At 34.5% G+C, this 19,023-nt stretch overlaps 1 long non-coding RNA gene across 1 annotated transcript; it reads left to right on the forward strand.

Annotated features, from left to right (window-relative positions):
• The first annotated feature begins 9,602 nt into the window (after positions 1 to 9,602).
• Positions 9,603 to 18,207, forward strand: LOC148952664 (uncharacterized). The gene is made up of 2 exons (XR_016141667.1): positions 9,603 to 9,724; positions 17,803 to 18,207. It is a non-coding gene; the product is annotated as an uncharacterized LOC148952664 (long non-coding RNA).
• Positions 18,208 to 19,023: the final 816 nt, after the last annotated feature.

Below are 19,023 nucleotides of genomic sequence, written 5' to 3' on the forward strand. Positions count from 1 at the left end.
TTTCCCAAAATAAATCTGATAAAAGAATTTGAGGTAGCCATTTTGTTAAAAATAGTTCAAAGATCATATAACAAAAACTCCTTTACGTATGGTCGTTTCGTTAAAAATAGTTCAATGGTCAGATAAAAAAACTCCTGTTTTGGCACAACCCCCCCCCCAGGGTCCGGGGTCGGCGTTGTAAGTATTGCTCTTGGGGCATATATGGTTCTTATGGAAGCTCTGCTCGTATAAACTTCGGAGGGCTCGTATGATTGGAAATTGAAAGTTCTCGTTCACTTTTTAAGAGTCTAAAGAGATCGGAGGGCAACTAGCCACCCTATCTACGCCCAATTTTCCTCAAACCCATCCTGTTAGAACTTTGAGAGAGCCATTTTTTCAAAATAGTTCAAAGGTCAGATAAAAAAAACTCCGGTGTTTACACATCCACCCAGGGCCCGGGGGGCAGTCATTGTAAGCTCTGTCCTGGGGCCTTATGTGGTTCTTATGAAAGGGATGCTCGTATAAACTTCAGAGAGGGTTCATTTGAATGGAAATTCAAAGCTGTAGTTCATTTTCTCAGGGTGAAAAAAGATCGGAGGGCAACAAGCCCCTCCCACCCTCCACGCCTTTGGGTGTATCAGATGGATAAACCCATCTGATAAAAATTTGAGGTGACCGTTTTGTTAAAAAGAGTTCAACCATCAGATATTAAAACTCCAGGGCCGATACAACCCCCCAGGGCCTAGGGACAAGCGTTGTTAGTTATACTCTGGGGATACATACGGCTCTTATTGAAGCAATACTCGTATAAACTTTAGAGAGGGCTCATTTGATGGAACATAGAAATTTCTAGTTCACTTTTAAAGAGTAAAAAGAGACCGAAGCTTAATTAGACCCCCCCCCCCCCCGCTCTTTTTCTCCAAGCCCATCCGATAAAAATTTTGAGAGAGCAATTTTGTTCAAAATAGTTCAAAAATCAGCTAATAAAAACTCCGAGGTTGATACAAACCCATTGTTCACTTTGATATTGTTACTTTGATACCAGTTTTGATACTTTGATGAATATTTGATTTTTTTTTCGATTTTCAAATAAGTAATTTTTAAAAAAATTGAAATTTTTTGCAATCAAAAACGAACAAAAACTAATTAAAAAAAAACTTTCAGAAAAATAAGTATTTCAAAGAAAAGTAAAGGCCATTTTAAACTTAAGCTAAGCAGATCGAAATACCTTTTAAAATTCAAACTCAAAACGACCAGAAATTACTATTAAAAAATGAAAAAAATGCAAATCAAGCTTGAAACGAACAGAATACTCTACAAACAAGAGTTTGAGCGTCACTTCAGTACCTTCTCTCACTGTAGAAGTCTAACACTTACTGCTTAATTGGCGCTTTCCTGGAAACCATATGCTCCTTGAACAGTCTTGGAAAGAATAAACAACATTAAACTAAATATTTGATGTATAATGATATTAATTGTTGAAAGATCCATCAGTTCAAGAATTTATTTCGACTGTAATTGTATTTTTATTTTCAATGCTATAAGAACTGGAAAATAAAATATTTGTAATATAATTCGTTTTCAGTCAAGCGTCAATGGCGCAGTAGGCTTTTGGTTTTTATTTACAGTTAGGAAAGGAGGCAGTATCCAAACACTTGTTTGTAGTGACACTATATTCGTCTTTATTAACTTTAAAAAGAGCTAATAAATTAAACTAAATATTTGATGTATAATGATATTAATTGCTGAAAGCTCGTCCGTTCAAAATGTTACTATAATTTTAATGTTTATTTTCAATATTAAGTGCAAAAGAAAATATTTGTCATAAAATTGGATTTCATTAAAGCGCCAATGACGCTGTAGGTTTTAGACTTTTACAGTGAGAGAAGGAGGTCACACCCAAACTCTTGTGTGTAGTGATTTTCGTTCGTTTCAAGCTTGATTTGCATATTCAATTTAAGCTTCACTCGTTTTAAGATTTATTTATTAATTTACATTAATATCTATTGTATGTTTGTGCGCATTGATTGTTTATTTAATTTCTCTTCGTTTTAAGTTTCATTTATACTTCAATACGAAAATATTTTTTTTCGTTTTAAGCTTGATTTTTCATATTCAATCTAAGCATTACTCGCTTTAAGATCTATTTATTCATTTATATTATTACGTGTTATATGTTTTTTCTATGAATGTGTATTTAATTTTTGTTTGTTTTGGGTTTCTTTTTTTCTTTCTTAATCATTTCTGGTCGTTTTTAGTGTGAACTACCATATTAGTTTTTCAATTCTGGTATCAAGTTTAAAATGGCCTTTAATTTTATTTTAAAAACATGTTTTTCGAAAATTTTTTTTTTTTTAATTAATATACAAAAAAGGGTCGACTCGGGTCTATAATTCCAACAACTGTTAAAGAACAATTTCAATAACAATTAATATGTCAAAACAATTGACTTTTTATGCTGATTCAAATTTGGCCTATATAAAATTAATTAGGTTTAATGCTGCCAGTCTAATTATACAAACCTCAGAAAATTTCAATCAGATGCAACGCTATAGCGTAGCCTATAGTAAAGGCAATACGGCTCCAATGTTTTTTTTATTGTTTTTTTTCCAGAGGCACTTGATATGAATGACTGAATGAATGAAAATTTATTCCCCATCATACAGTTAAACAACAAAACGCGATGGAGTATTGTGAAAATAAAAGGAAGAAAAGAAAGAAAAAGAAGGAACTGTGAACACATAACATGAACATCAAAACAAAATCCAATTAGAGTTATTTTCCAGGGGTGTGAAGATGGCCGGTTTGATAAACATTTGAATTGAGAGTCCCCTGCAAGAAGGGGCTCCGTAATACCGAGACGTCGAACCACATAATCGTTTCTAAGCCATCTAGGGATTTGTAGAAGGTACTTCGCAAACTTAAAGTAAGATTTGCGCAGAGATTGCTTATCAAAATATCGGTCAAAGCGTCCCAAAAAGGCGTTAGATATAGTATATCTGGAAGGGCGATACTATTGTAAAACTTAGCCAGTAGCTAACGTTTAAGGCTAAATTGCGAATGAACAATACTAGCATATGCTGTACTTATTTTTCTCTCAGCATGCTTAATAAGGAGCTTTCTTGTATTCCTAAGGGAAGACCCAATCGGTAAACCAAGGTAAACTAGTTCTGATTTTGGGACAATATCTGAAAAACCTAGTCGTACGCTTTCTGGGACCAAAAATCAGGGCAATTAAAAAATAGCACTTACGACTTAGCAGCATTAATTGATAGACTTATGTTATCATAGCGAGTTGCAAGCTCATGAAAATTACATTTTAAACTGGTAATGGAACGGCACAGGTTCAAAAGGTCTCCGGCATAACAGAGTACAGATGTATCAACATCTTTAGATACGCAGCTAGTAGGAAGATCAACCTGGTCAGGGAGAGCGGCATTATTATAAATGGTCGGGGAGTCATCGAGTTTCAATCGGATTTTCAGATGGTGATACATGTCGTAAAGAGGCACTATCACGTCCAGGCTAACACCGTGGTTATATAATTCAAGCATTGCTTGAGAGTGGAGAAGTAACCCGAAGGCATTTGTCACATCATATGCACCTAAAATCAACGTACCCCCCACGCCTCCGTATCTTGAAGAATAAAACATAAACTTCGTAAAGCATGGAAACATTCTAGCCCTGACTAAAATGAGGTCATAGTACACAGGTCAATTACTTGATTTACGATCGAAAACTCGAAAATCTTCGGAAAAACACTAGAGACCGTGACGGACATATACGACCAGCAAGAAGAAAGCGGTTTCCCTTTTTTTTAGGATAGGTGTTACGACACCAAGGCACATACAATCAGAAAGAATACCAATATTAAAAATTATCTAAAAAAGTAATGATAATGACTATATAACATATCACTCCCGGCCGTAAGGTGCTGTGCACATATACTGTCTGCTCCTGCAGAAAACTTTTTTCTCATAAGTTTAACCACTATCGCCTTAATACCAGACGGTTTAACCACTACCCAATTAGTTCTCGGGTTGGAAACCAGAAGCTCGGACAACTGTGCATCAAAAACACTTTCCACTCTACTATTTGGCTTTTAAAACTGTATTTTCCAAATGGGATACCCATTCTAAAACTGGTATACATTGGGGACCATCACCAGAATGCACAGTTTTACGTGATCGAAAGTTCCAAAGATATTGTGGGTCATTTAAAACATTTTCAGCGTTAGCGGTGTTGATAGCAGCTAGATGCTCTTCAAGGATCTTACGGTACCTTTTCTTTGGAAATAGTCACACAGAGTTAGTACACCCGACCTAGACCTTCCACACTCAATCCATAGACGCAACCACGACTTAGCACTTGAACAGACATTTACGAGAGAAGTGTTATTCGACCAGCCAGACTTTTCAGTATTGCTTCTAACTTTTTTCACGGGGATTGCCGCTTTATCAGCACACTTAAGAGCATAAATAATTTCCTCACAGTAGATGTTAATTTGTAGTCGTAGCTCACTATTACTCAAACCCGTATTAGTTTGAAGAAGATGAAATGGAACTTTAATCTTACTTAAGACATGGTCACACGTGGCTTGAAACAACGGCAGGTGTCTATGGACGGGGTGTTCGTATAGACTTTGGAGGGGGCTCATTCAATTGAAAATTGGGAGTTCTAGTGCCTTTTTTAAGAGTCAAAAGTAATCGGAGGGCAACTAGCCCCCCCTCACCCTTTCCACCCAAATGTATCCGACACAAATTTTGAGACAGCCATTTTGTAAAAAAAAATTTCAAAAATCATTAAAAGAAACTCTGGGATCGACACAACCCAAGAGCCTGGGGGCAGGCGCTGTCAGTTATGCCTTGGGGAAATATATGGTTCTTATAGAAATGATGCACGTATAAACTGCAGAGAGGGCTGACTTTATTGGAAATTGAAAGTTTTAGTTCACTTTATAAGAGTAAAAAAAGATCGAGGGGCAACTAGCCTGCGCCCATTTTTCGCCAAACCTGTCCGATAAAAGTTTTGAGATTTCTTAGAAAAGTTTTGAGCCATTTTATTATAAATGTTTCAAATATTAGATAACAAAAACTCCGGGGTCAACATAAACCCCCAGAGCCCGGGGGCAAGTGTTTTAAATTATGCTCCAGGGGCACATAAGGTTATTATGTAATGGTTGGTCGTATAAACTTCAGAGGTAGCTCATTTGATTGAAAATTGAAATTTCTAGTTGCATTTTTATGGTTCAAAAGGGATCAGAGGGCATCTACGCCCCCCCCCCCACACACACATACCCTTGTTTCTCCAAATGTATCTGATCAAAATTTTGAAATTGCCAGTTTGTTTGAAATAGTCAAACGATCAGATAAACAAAAATTTGGGGTCAACATAACCCTCCCCCAGAGCCCGGGAGAAGGGTTTTAACTTATGCCCTGGGAGCGTATACAAGTTTTATGAAAGAATTGGTCGTATAAACCTAGGCGGGGACTCAAATGAGAAGAAATTGGAAGTTATAATTCCCTTTCAGAATCAAAATGGAATCATCTTTTTATTTATTTTATTTTTGAATTTGTTTAATGGAATCATCTTTTTAAGATGGCAACTACCCTCCTCCCCAAACCTCTTTTCCCCAAATGCATCCAATCGAGTTTTTTGTATAGCCATTTTTTCCGAATAGACCAAAGTTCAAGTTCAATATGGGTTTTAATTAAAAAAAAAAATATACAAAAATACACTTAACTCAGTTCCTTGTGCATTGATGCACGTTTGGGCCCGTAATAATTGCACACTCTAAATACAGCGTGGCCTCCTGTCCTCTCCAATTTCCACCCCGAACCACCATCAAATAACTATAAATTTAACACAACTTCTCCTCCGCTCACACCCCTTGAAGTATCAAACTAAAATATAATAAATAATAATAATATAAAAAAATTCTAAACATAATAATAATAAAATAAATCTAGTAAATAAATTCTTAATCTTTTAGATATTTTTTCACATTCTTTTTAAAGGAGCCGAGAGACCTATATGACTTCAACTCTTGCGGAAGTGCATTCCACTCTTACGCAATTCTAGGAGAAAATTCCGACCTAGCTGTCGGTGTCGGGGGTATATAAATTTCTGATGAAGATCGTGTATTTAAACTATGGATTTGTCATGCTAGTGTGAATAAGCCTTTAAATGGTGATGGGAGTGTTCCTGAAAAATACTTAAAGCAAAAAACGGTGCAAGGTAGTCTGTAAAGTGATGCCATCGATAGTCTGTTCGGAGTTGGGCCTAAAATTTGAAGTGCTTTGTTGTGAAGTGAGTTTAGTCTCTGTAAATGTGTCTTGAAATTAGATTACCAAACTGTAGAACAATATTGAATGTGAGGCTTGATAACTGCATTGTAAATCAGGATCAGTATTTTTTTAGGGAAATGGTGACTTAGTTTTCTCAAGATTCCAAAGTTCCTTGAAAGCTTCGTCTCGACACTTAAAGATCATGCAACAAAAACTCCAGGGATAACACAGCCCCCCCCCCCCAGAACCTGGGGGCAAGTATTGTAAACTATGCCCTAGGGGCTTATATGGTTCTTATGGAAGGTATGGTCGCATAAACTTCGGAGAGGGCTCATTCGATTATAAATCGGAAGTTATAGAGACATTTTTTAGGATTCAAGAATGATCGGAGGGCAACTAGCCCTTCCCCCCCCCCCCGAGGCCCCTTTTTCACCAAATGTATCTGATCAAAATTTTGACATAGCCATTTTATTCAAAATAATTTCAATATAAAATAACAAAACTCAGGGGTCAACACAGCCCCCCAGAGCCCGGAGGAATTGTTGCAAGTTTTGCCCCGGGGAAGATAAGGTTTCATGTAAGGGGTAGTCATATAAATATCAGAGGTGGCTTATTCAATTGAAAATTTAAAGTTATAGCTACTTTTTTAAGAGTCATCAAATGTGATCGGCGGGCATATACCCCCTTCTCATACCCTCGTTTCTCCAAATGCCTCTGATCAAAATATTGAGATTTCCATTTTGTGTGAAATAGTCCAACGATCAGATGACAAAACTTCGGGATCAATATACCCCTCCCCCTAAAATCCGGGGGAAGGGCTGTAACTTATGCTCCCGTGGCATATAAGGTTTTTATAGAAGAAGTGGTCGTATAAATTTCGAAGGGACTCAAATGATTAGAAATTGAAAATTCTATTTCCTTTTACATAGGCAAGGCAATAGCGCTGCCTAAGTAAAGAGTTATGTGGGCACAGTGTATTATTTATTATTTTTTATTTAGTTTATTTTTTTGGGCTTGTTTGTTTGTTTTAGACCAGGGCGCTTCGTACCCAATGAGTTTTCGTAGAAGCTTCAAAAAGGGCTCATTCGATTGGAAACTGTTAGGTCTAGTTTTCTCCTTCATTCTTATCGTATAAATTAGATAAGGGTATAAATTAATATTTAATTTTTTTTAAACTCTTGTTGAACTAATCATTGTAATTGACATTACAAAAAAAAGATTTATTTTGGTACTTTTCAATTAGCTGGTACCCAAGCGAGAAGTGAAGTTTGGTTAATGCTAATGAAATAAAAAAAAATATTATTAAAATATAATATTTTATAAACAAACTTGGGAAATATATTTGCAAATTAAGGGAGGGGGTGGGGGAGGGGTAAGACATAGCATATATTAAAAACGTAACCGAACCTAACCTAGGTAACTTTCCCCCCCTAAACCCCAAAAAAACATTAGTTTAAATATTGTAAAGGTAATGACAAACCACGGCTTGCGATCCAATTTTCTATTGACAGATACCCGTTTGACTAGTTTCCTTTAGCATTTTCCCTATAAATACTAATAATAATAATTTAATTTCAAACCTTCATACAAATACACTCTAAATGCTCGAAAGAGTTATAAAAACGAAAGAAAAAAAAAGAACGAAAAAATCACACAACACTACAAAACAAAATTAAACTGCGATAACTATGGAAGAGAGAAAAGCAAACGAAATCAAAATCACGATTTTACTAAACAAGGCTAGCCATTGGAACGTCGTGGACTGTTCTATTTCGACTTTCCAAACGGGTTGACAACTCATCCATTTTCTTACTTATCTCAAAAACATACTATCTCTACGAAACATAAGAGTTTCTGGACCATATGAGAATTCCCAATAAATATTTGCAATACCGAAAAAAATTTGAACGAATTTGGTTACATTCAGTTTTACTAAAGCAATTCCATGATGGGGTTAAAAAAAGGACACGTGGCACGAACATGGCGTTACAGAGACGGCCGAGCGTAATGTTGTCAAATTGACCTTTAGTTCTTGCTAACATACCGTAAGTTTTCTGCAGTTTTTCCTTAAGTGCCGCAATAACTAGAATTTTAATAGCTTTGATAGAATTCCCATATTCGAGTCCGAGATACTCAAACGTATGCTTTTGGACAACTGTCTTCACGCAAACATCAACAACATGATCTGGCAGTGTTTCCGTTTAACATTTTAAGCTATATATAACTTAGGCATTTAGCCGTGTTTGAATGTTAGCCATTTGACATTTAAAAATGCAGCATGGCTCACGGTGATGACTCATGCATAACAAACAAAATTGATAAAACATATAGAATGTTTTTTGTAATATTAATTAGATATTTAGGAGATATTAATTATATATTTTGTAATATTAATTAGATATTTAGGAGGTTGCCTGTTTTTTAGAATTTCTGTTACTATTGAGCCGGGTCGCTCCTTTCTTACAGTTCGTTACCACGAACTATTTGATTATTGATCCACAACTGTGTAATTAGTGAAAAAGATTAGTCAAGTTTGTGAATGAGTTAAGCTAAAACATCCAAAGTTAATACATCAAAATAATCTTATGCGTAGTTATCAAAATATGCATAAAGTTAAAACCATACTAAAGTAAATGAGGCCTTAACCCTTAAAAAATAAAAAGCAGAAAATAAAAAGGAATCGTTTGAAGGACGCGTGTTTTACCACGTGTTTAATTGTTTGAAGACCGAACTCACTGTCAGACTAAAGTGTTTGAATACCGGAAAAACATGTGATTGAAAACCGATAGCAAGAAAACTTTTCTATTATTTCGATTTCAATTAATTAATTCAATTATAAATATTATTCAGTAGGATATTTAATAAAATTTACCAGTTTGTTGCCTCAAATAATTGGTAGCTATTTAAAGTCTTTTTCTTTCTTTTTTTATTTCAATAATGGAAGTTCCCCTAGAGTATTCAATCAAATCTCCCTGGGTGTTCTTTTAAATAATTGGCATTTTTATTAATGTGTGTTATTTATTAATTTTCCTTAATTTGCGTTCTTTATTTATTAATGCAGAATTTTTAACACTGTGTTGTCTTAATTTATCAAATTTTTATTTTACTAATATGTGTACGATTTCCAGGTTTTTTTTTATATATAACACTTTAAGAAAAAACAAAAAAATTCTGGTAACCTGAATGTTAACGGTCTTGAGGGTTAAGTTATATCGTAAAAATATCGACAATCAGTGGGGAGGATGCGGGACTAAAACCTCTCCCCTGTGAACGTGCCTGAATGGCATTACAAAAGTCAAAGCAGGAAGAGAGGTGATAAATGTGTGTCTATTTTGTAGGCATCGTTCTGCACTGATGCAGGTGCCAACAAGAGAAATCGTTTAGCGAGCAATTGCCTAGCCAAAACACTTGCTGCCTCTTATGGACTGAAACAATTGGCACCTGCCATCAAATATTTTGTAAGTATATATTTGTTTTATTAATTTGTTGTTATTTATTATCATTTGATATTATTTGTTTGATAGATAACAAATTTATATAGAATAGGACATCCGAAATTTAAGGATTTTGGAAAGTTGACTGTTCATATTAGGGCCGTTTTTTAGCACTAAGATCTTACATATAAGATCTTTCATCTTTCTGCAAAGTTTATTGTTTTTTAACTCATCTTTGTTCTAAGATCTTACAGCTCACTGATGTTAGCAAAAAGTGTGAATAACGCCATTTTTCTTCCATATAGAACAATGATGAGAGAACTTTGATGATCTACTCATCATTGTTCTCAGACCACTGATCAGAGCATAATGATGAACGACGTTTGTATAAAAACGATAAAAGATGTAGGGTCTTAGTTCAAAGATTTCACTTTTAAGCGTTTTCTGAAAAAAGATGTAAGATCTTAACACATTGATGAGTGAAAAAAACGGCCCTATTGCGAGGGGACGATTTTTTCCAGCTTTCGAGAAACTGTTGAAATCACCTGGGATAGTCCTCGAAATAAAGTAAAACCAAGCAATTATTTTTAACAAAACGACGGGTCTATGGCCAGTAAGAATGAAAAGAAAAGAAACAATTTTAGGAATATTTCGTTTGTATCAAATTAAGGCCTCCTCAGCGTGGAGAACAAAGATTTGACATTTAATTACGTAAAAAACAGAAGGAAAATTTAAAAATGAAGAAGAAGAAAAAATAATAAAATCGAATATGTATAACTGCTTATCCATGACACAAATCACGGAATATAAAATCAAATAGTCTAACAACACGTTCAAACAGCCTGATAGCCTGACAACCGTGCTGTTCTGAATAACAGCGCGGAAGCAAATGATGATAAAATCAACGGACAATGAACGTGACTGTTCTGATGAGAATATATATATTTTTTTTTTTTTTTTTACATTAAATCAAAACCATTTTTGGCGTGGCAAAAGAATAAAAAGAAAAAAAATGAATATAAACAATCGCTATTCCGTGACATAAATTATGTTAGTAGAATATACAATAATAGAGTTACTCCTATAAACAACAACACAAAAGCAACTGGATAAAAATGAATTGAAAATTAACATAATTTTTCTGTTGAGAATTAATCCTTTTTTGTTATTTACTGCTGCAATTTATCTGCTTTAATTTATCCTGGTTTAATTTATCCCTTGGTGATTTCAAAAGAATGTGTTACAAATTTTGACTATAGGCTAATTTTTTTAAATAATATCATAATTGAATAAACCTTTAGATTTTCTGTATGTGATTTAATTGACAAATTGCAAAATTATGTTTTTTTTTGTTTTCATGGCTTTCTAGTCCCATTGCGTAAAAACGCTACAAAATTTCCTCTTTTTCTGCTTTTTGAAATTTCTTTTTGTAACTTCGTTCTGCTTCTTCTGCTTTTTGAAAATTCTTTCTGCTTTTTGAAATTTATCGTTTTTTGTATACTACTTTGTTACTTTGCAACAAGGTGTTTGGTAGCTCGTGATTCAGGTTTTCAGGAAAAAAAATAAAATAACTCAGGTTTTTTTTAAGAGAAGTTAATATTTGCACCGTGTTTGTCCTTGATGCCTTTGTAATTGACACTTTATTGTTCTGCAAATATATATGTTAATTGAAAACAAACGAATATAAAAAGAATTAGGCATAATAGAAATACCTCATATTGGGCCTTGGTTACTTATGTACTGCCCGAGGTGCGCAGGCGATCAGGAAAGACCCGCTAGTCATCTCTCATATGTGTTGCTGCCCGGACCATTTCCCACTGGGGTTAGCTACTCGTGAGGATGTGGTTTAGGTCCTACTGGTAGGTGTAACGTAGCGCATTTTTTGACATTCCTCTCTTTTGGGATCTCTGACTGCCAATCAAGTACCGTTCATGGGAGGTTATTTTATATAACATGGCGTAAGTGGTCCCATCTTCATTAGTGTGGGGTATATCTTGCTAGGGGCTGACTGGATACAGAAAGAACTGTCTGACTTGTAACTTGGTTTCTAGCTAATTTTCAATATTTTGCAAAGAATGTTTTAGACAAAAACAAGGCTCCCTGTTATTGCTACTAGGCCAGATCTTTGTGTTGAGACGTATAAGCGAGGGCGGAGAGGACATTGCTTTTCAGCAGTCTCATTTTATGAAAAGAGGTTTTAGCGTTGAGTTGTTTCAAAGAACCTCTTTTGATAGCTAAACTGGTTTAGTTGGTTAAAAGTTTCACAAGATAGTCCTACACAAGACTGCACTTCCGTCTTGCTAGATCGTGTACTGACCACCTTTGAAATGTGACGGTGACATTTGAGGAATCAAATTTGATTTAAATGTCTTGACTTCTAACTTTGTTGACAGTTCGCCCTTCCCTCTTCGGATAAACAAAAGTGAATATTATTAAGACCATACTCGTTAAAGAAAGATTCTAAAGCTCAGTTGATTGACAAGCCAACTATCAAATCAAACAAGAATATCAGCTATGTCCATTGGTATTATAAGGAATTGGTTCAACTATTATTTTATTTCTTTTTTTCTTCTTCGTTTTTGCACACTTTATATGACAATTATATTATTATTAGTTATACTTTATTTTGACGTACTCATGTTAGCTTACTGACTATTCTAGCTTATAAAGATATATTCTATTCTATAATTACCACTTCTAATTTTCTCAAATCTAATTTTCTTTTTTCCGAGTAAAAATGTTTCTTCTGCTGCATTCCTACTATTCCAGTAGGAATTAGTTTAGAAGTTGACATTTCTTAGATACAATAAATCTCTCCAAATCAGACATCTTTCAGGGAATACTTCCTCTTTCTGTGCAGGCTCTTCTACCAATATTTCTACTTCTAATATCAAACTTTTAAGTATTAGAACGTCCTCCCACTTTTAATAATATTTTGTTAATGCCACCTAACATTTTCTTAAAAAAGAGGACACATCAGTGTTGCCCATGCAAAAATGTATTTTTCTTTGTCGTTTTGGATGGGGCGTCAAGTTTCGTTCATAGATTTTCGGCAATGGCAATTACAATGGTGCATTTTTCGTTACTATCCAACGCCATTTTGGAGACTTTCAGACTGTTGTTCAAAATCTCCATAAAGTTGTTTTCAAAATGACATTTTACTATTAAGACTAATGAAAACAATAATTACCATTGCTGAGTCACCTATAAATGGTATTTTTCTCACTAGAGAAATTTTTAGACGTGTTTCTGAATTTTTGGTTATTATGGCCCGTGGTTCGTACTTTACTAGGTGTCGCTGCAACCATGACTTCCAGATTCATTAACAGTTCAAGGATTTTCGTTGGGCCTTTTGTAAATGCTTTGCTAGAATAACACCATTCCGTTTGACATTATGGTCTTTTAAGGGACATTGTCAGACTCTTTTAAAGAAAAAAAGTGTTCTTTAATTTCATCGATTTAATTTCATCTATAAAATCTTTTCTAAATCAAAAGGAATAAAACCAAACGGAAAAATATGCTTTATATTCATTGGCTTAATTTCACATGTGAATTTTTTTCTTAAGGCAATTTTATTATTTTGCTCTGCCATGACCCCGCGTTTTGATAATGACCAGTGGGCCAGGTTGCCACCCCTAGTGATTTATTACTATTTCTAGTGATTTTTAATGTTACCTTGTGATTTTCTTCGAGCTAGTGATTTATAGTGATTTTTGATCCAAAGTTAGTGATTTTTTCCTAAATCTAGTGATTTTTCACGATATAGCGCGTAGATTCATGATTCAATTAAATAAATGATACAACAAGCCAACTATTAAAAAAAAACACAAAATAGTGATTCACTACAGTTCCTAACATGTTCCAGATTAGCATCTATGTAAATATACCGCCTTGGAAACTTCTGATTTCCCATCGTATGTCCATATCAGATATAGACCCCTAGAGCGTTTGTCATCAAGATAATAGGCGAATCTAATAGGTGAAAGATAATAGTTAATCGCAAAATTGCAAAAATTGTTCTATACTTCCTATTTCACAACGTTTGTTCAGGTCAAATTGTTTTGATATTTATGGGGGTTTTTCTCTGTAATCTGTCAGTTCTAAATTAGATTTTCTTCTGTTAAAACCTATGAAAGTGGACTGAATGCTGGATATTAATACATCCCTCTACATCTGCAAATATAACAGAAATGGAGTAATTGAAAAATAAGAATCTAGGTATACAATAAAGACAATTTCCTAAATAAAAAAGAAATCATTGAAAAAGAAAATAGGACTAAGTGCTTTTTATAATAGAATTTGTAATATAACTAGACAGAATGAATCGATTGTAGTCTGATAATTGAAGTCGGTTGGGAGTAAGGGGGGGGGGGTATCTACTCTGGGAATTGTTTAATGATTTTAATATTTAATTCTAATATCTAATCAAAACTCCGATATGTCTCCTACTTTTCTTATTCGTAGTGGAAACACACAACAAATGCAGATAGTCTCCTTTTTATGAAGTTTTGGGATTTATGTCCCAGCATACCCACCAGTCTGTGGCAACGAACTTTATGGATGGAGCTACAAGGCTCACTAGTAACCGAAAATCTAGAAGCAAAATTTTGATATCAATCGATATATCATCGGCTTATTATGTTGATTCCAAATATATAAGACTCATTAAGTTTTACCAATAAAAGGCTAAGAAATTGTGAAAGTTTGCCAATTGTTGAAAGAGGGAGGAAACATCCCCTAAAAGCGAAAGAATTTTAATTATAATAAAATCATTAGATTTGGTGTATCAGAGCATCCTACTGTAGAGGTTTCAAGCCCCTATCTGGAAAAGTGTTGAATTTTGTATTATTTACCAGAAAGAAAATTATGATTCGTGTAAATGTTTTCCTCCATGGGTGATCGTATTGAACTAAAAGTTCTAGAACATCGGGAGAGGGCTCATTTGAAGGGAAATTAAAATTTCTGGTGTCCCTTTTATTTGACCGAAAAGATCAAACGGCTACTAGCCCCCCCCTGTCACCTTTTCCCCAAAGATTGTTCGATCGAAAGTTTGACATAGCCATTTTGTTTAGCATAGCTGAAACGTTCCAAAACTATACCTTTAGATTTAGCATGACTCACGGATCCCAGAAGGATAGCTCTGGGGATGACAGTCTGCAAGGGATAATAAGGATAATGTACGATCTATCAAACCAGTGTCATAGCCACAAAAACAAATAACGGGTGACAGAATGCATTCGACTTGCATAGCTTGGACTATATATTGGAACATTAGGGGGAGGTAGGTGACATGCCCTAATTTAGTGTGCATAATAGCATAATTATTTTGTGTATTGTATCTTTTTTGCATCGGTTAAATTTACTGCGCCTTTACACCTCTCTCCTAGTGTGCAAATACATAGCCCAAATAATATTATTATATAAGCTAAAGTATTGTATTTTCATAATATTTTGACATATTTCATTAGGATTAACATAACTTAACTGCTTGGGTGTGTTCCTTAAAATTAAGAGGTACCTCTTTTTTTTAAAGCAATAAGACCGATGATTATCGAAATTTGTGAAGACTGGGACGCATTTAGTGAACTATAGTGAAAAGAAAAATAGTTTCTATATTTTCTTGGGAAAAAACTGGAGTTTTGGATCGACAAGAAAAAAAAGAATTTAAAAGCAAATATTTCGATTCAATCACTGACAACCAATTTTGAGTGATCGGGGTATAAACCAAGAGTAACAATTCGGGAAAATACAGAGAGAAAGCAAGTATTTTGTTCTATTTTCTGCCTGGGGAGTAGCGCCAGAATTTTTATTGGGGGGGGGGGGGGGAGAGGTCAATATCCAGATAGTCAAGGGGTATGGGCTATGATAAAGAGTATTATAATTCTAGTGATTTCTAATCAATAATCTAGTGATTTATGTGTTGATTTAGTGTTTTTTTTCAAGAATCTACGGATTTTTTTCACTGGGTGGCAACCCTGCTTTTGGAAAAATTTAATCCAAATTGAAAGAATGAAATTTCAAATTCCACCTAATTGGTCCGCTTGTGTGAAACTTGAGCAAGTAAGAGGAACAAAGCGTTTTTGAATCATGATATATTTTTTTTTACAAATAGTCTATTTGTTCTTTTAGTTGAGAAAAAGGCATTAATGAACATTTTCAAGAAAGGAATTGCCTTATAAATATTTACTCCTATAGTTTAAACGTGAAGTTGTTGAAAACAGAACAATTTTCTCTTGCCTATATTTGTAGCGACAAGCAGGAAATAGTTCTGTGACAAAGTCAGTTTTATGAATGAATCACGTGTTAAAAGAGACTTTTTTTTAAGTAAATGACAGGCTCTCTTGCATGAATGTATTCCAGAACAAGGCCAAAGTTGCAGAAAAAAGCGAATTGTATGACAAAAATAAAGGAATTTTGAGAATTTTTTAGGAGGATGATTCCCTCCGTATTTTTAAAGGAATATCTCTTATTTTATGTTAAGGAAAGATAATTTGAACGAAATGACAGGCTTCCTTGTATGAATGTATTCCAGAACAGAACCAAAGTTGTACAAAACAAGAAACATTTTAGGAATAAGATAGGAAATAGTGAGAAAATTCGTAAAATGGCGTGATCTTTGGGAAAGGCACGGGAATTCACCAGTCTTGGGAACCAAAATGTTCCATCAGTGTACGTGTTTTTTCCAAGAATTATGTACTCTGTGATCCACGAAAAGCCTAAATTTTCGCCTAAAAAGCCTTAAAAATTGCTTTTATCAAAGTTTTGCTTTTTATACACATTTTTAGGTTCTTAGACAGTGACTTCTACTCCATTCCACTGCGCATAGGTTGCCTGCAAAACTTCATTCATCTGATGGGTTGGCTCCAGGATTAGCAAATGCCTCTGAATATTAAGCAGGTGGACGTCCAGGACGGTGTCTTAGTTAGAAATCGTCATTGGCTATTGAACCAAATTTCCTGCTTTGCTGGTTAATTTGTTTCAGCACTAAGATACCGTGAAGAATTTGGAATTGAAATCCTTGATCTTTGATTTAATTATTTGAGCAAGACTATATTTTGGGTCAAAGAGCAACGCTATCTATAAACAAATTCTACAAGATCAGCTTTACTATGTTCCATGTTCTTCATTTAACCGAATGAAAAATTGCGGCGCCATCCTTAAAATCATAATATGTGTTGGTAAAACCTTGCATTAACCGACCAAGATTGAGATTTTGGTAGAGGTCATGTCATTATTTTCATGTTCCTTATTTAACCAAACAGTGAATAGTGGCACCGTCCGTAAAATCACTGCACGATTTGGTATAACCTCAAGACTTACCGACCGAGATTGAAATTTTGGTACACATCATATCATGTTTTTCATGTTCTTTATTTAACCGAACGAAAAATTTTGGCTCCATCCGTAAATTCACGACATAAGTCCATTAAACCGCTACATTTACCAACCTAGATTGAGATTTCATTATATGTCATATCCGTATTTTCATTTTCTTTAACCGAATGGAAAACTGTGGCACGAACCGTAAAGTCACTGCACGAGTCGTTAAAACTACTGCATTGACCGACCGAGATAGATATTTTGGTATATGTCATGTCAGTATCTTCATGCTCTTTATTTAACCAAATGGAAAATTGTGGCACCATCCGTAAAATCGTGGCAGGAGTCGGTAATACTGCTGCGTTTACCGAAAAAGGTCGAAATTTCTGCAGATCACATGTCAGTATTTTCCTGGTTTTTTTTAACGGAACAAAAAATTTTGGTGGTGTCGGTAAATCGTGTTTTACTGACTAATTTTTTTTACCCAGTGGCTGAAAATATTGGGGGGGGGGCATCACCCCATATATGACGGCCCTGGGGGGGGGCAATATGTGTCATGGAAAGGGGGGATCTTTGGAGTCAAGCTTGTTAATCGGAAGCCAAAAAACTCGTTAAAAAATGTGTTCTGTGCTGAAGTATTATCACGCTTCTATTGCCACTGCCTCCACGCTCACTTTTTTCAGCTTATCGTAATTGACTTATTAATTATTGTAATTAAATTATTCCATTTGTAGATCACATAGTATTTTCAAGTGGTCATTTTCTTTCTGTTTCCTTTTTAGGTTTTCTGTCTGAGTCTATTCACTGCTTACATCACGTGATTTGAGTTATAGATGAGGCTACTTAAACACAATCACAGGATATAGCAGTATAGACTACTTGGAACTTAAATTAGAAGACTTTTCTCAGAAACATTCACAGTAAAAATGCTCAATTAAAGAAAGAAAATCAGATTTAATGTTCGCTTCACAAGAATGAGAATCAGTACTGTTTATATTTTGTGGACACCTTTAAAATAGATCAGATATAAGTGCTTCAGTCTTCTCTTGTAAACTATAGTCATTCAGTACTAAGACTATGAATAAATCAACATTACCACACAGGGAGTGTATTTTTTTCTCACAGGGAGTGTATTTTTTTAACTATTCATCTAATTATTTAATCAATAAATTATTCTTCAAATTTGATTATTCGTCTTAAACCTTATCTGTTTTACTTATGTTTAAATTATTTATTTTAATTTCTGTTCGCTTTGGTTCCTACGCATAATTTGATGGTAATTTCTGGTCTTCTTCATGGGCGCCCATAAGCTGAATTCCCGGGGGGGGGCTAATCTGGTCTAATTGGCACTTTTAATGCTATATAATAGAAATATCGGAACAAAAATAAAACTAAGGCAGCATCATTGAGCCAGGGGGGGGCACCCCCTGCCCCACCTTATGGATGCCCAGGGTCTTCTTAAGTTTTAATCATTATGGTCTGTGTTTTCTGCTCTTCTTGAGTTCTAATATGACTCTTTACTTTTCCTTGAAAATCTCCTTTTTTGTGAAGTTTTTTATTAATAAAAACATTTGTTTTAATTTCTGTTCGTTTCGAGTTTAATTTTTTTTTTCTTTATTCAGGTTCTTCTAAGTTTGATTTATTACAGTTTTATGTTTGCTGATCTTAAATATATTATGGCTCTGCTTTTATTTTAAAAGCTTGTTTTTTGAAAAAAAATTTTTAGTTCATCGAAAAGCTATAACTACTACTGCTCACAAAAGCTAAGTTATAACTACTGCTCACAAGGTCAAGGCGTGTTCTTTTTTCTCGTCTGTTTAACAAATGTCAAGGATTTATTTTGCCGGAACTGAAAAGACACGAAGTTACAAGACAAACGCTTTACACGATAGTAAACACTGTAATATATATTTATGAAACAAATACTTTATATGTTTTCCACTAGTACTGCCACAATAGAAACAACTATTGATAAAAGCTGAACCTAACCTGAATTGCAAATC

Source organism: Artemia sp. Qi Xiang Cuo, chromosome 4 (assembly GCF_049724085.1).
Source record: "Artemia sp. Qi Xiang Cuo chromosome 4, ASM4972408v1, whole genome shotgun sequence".
In the NCBI taxonomy this organism is placed as follows: Eukaryota; Metazoa; Arthropoda; class Branchiopoda; order Anostraca; family Artemiidae; genus Artemia; species Artemia sp. Qi Xiang Cuo.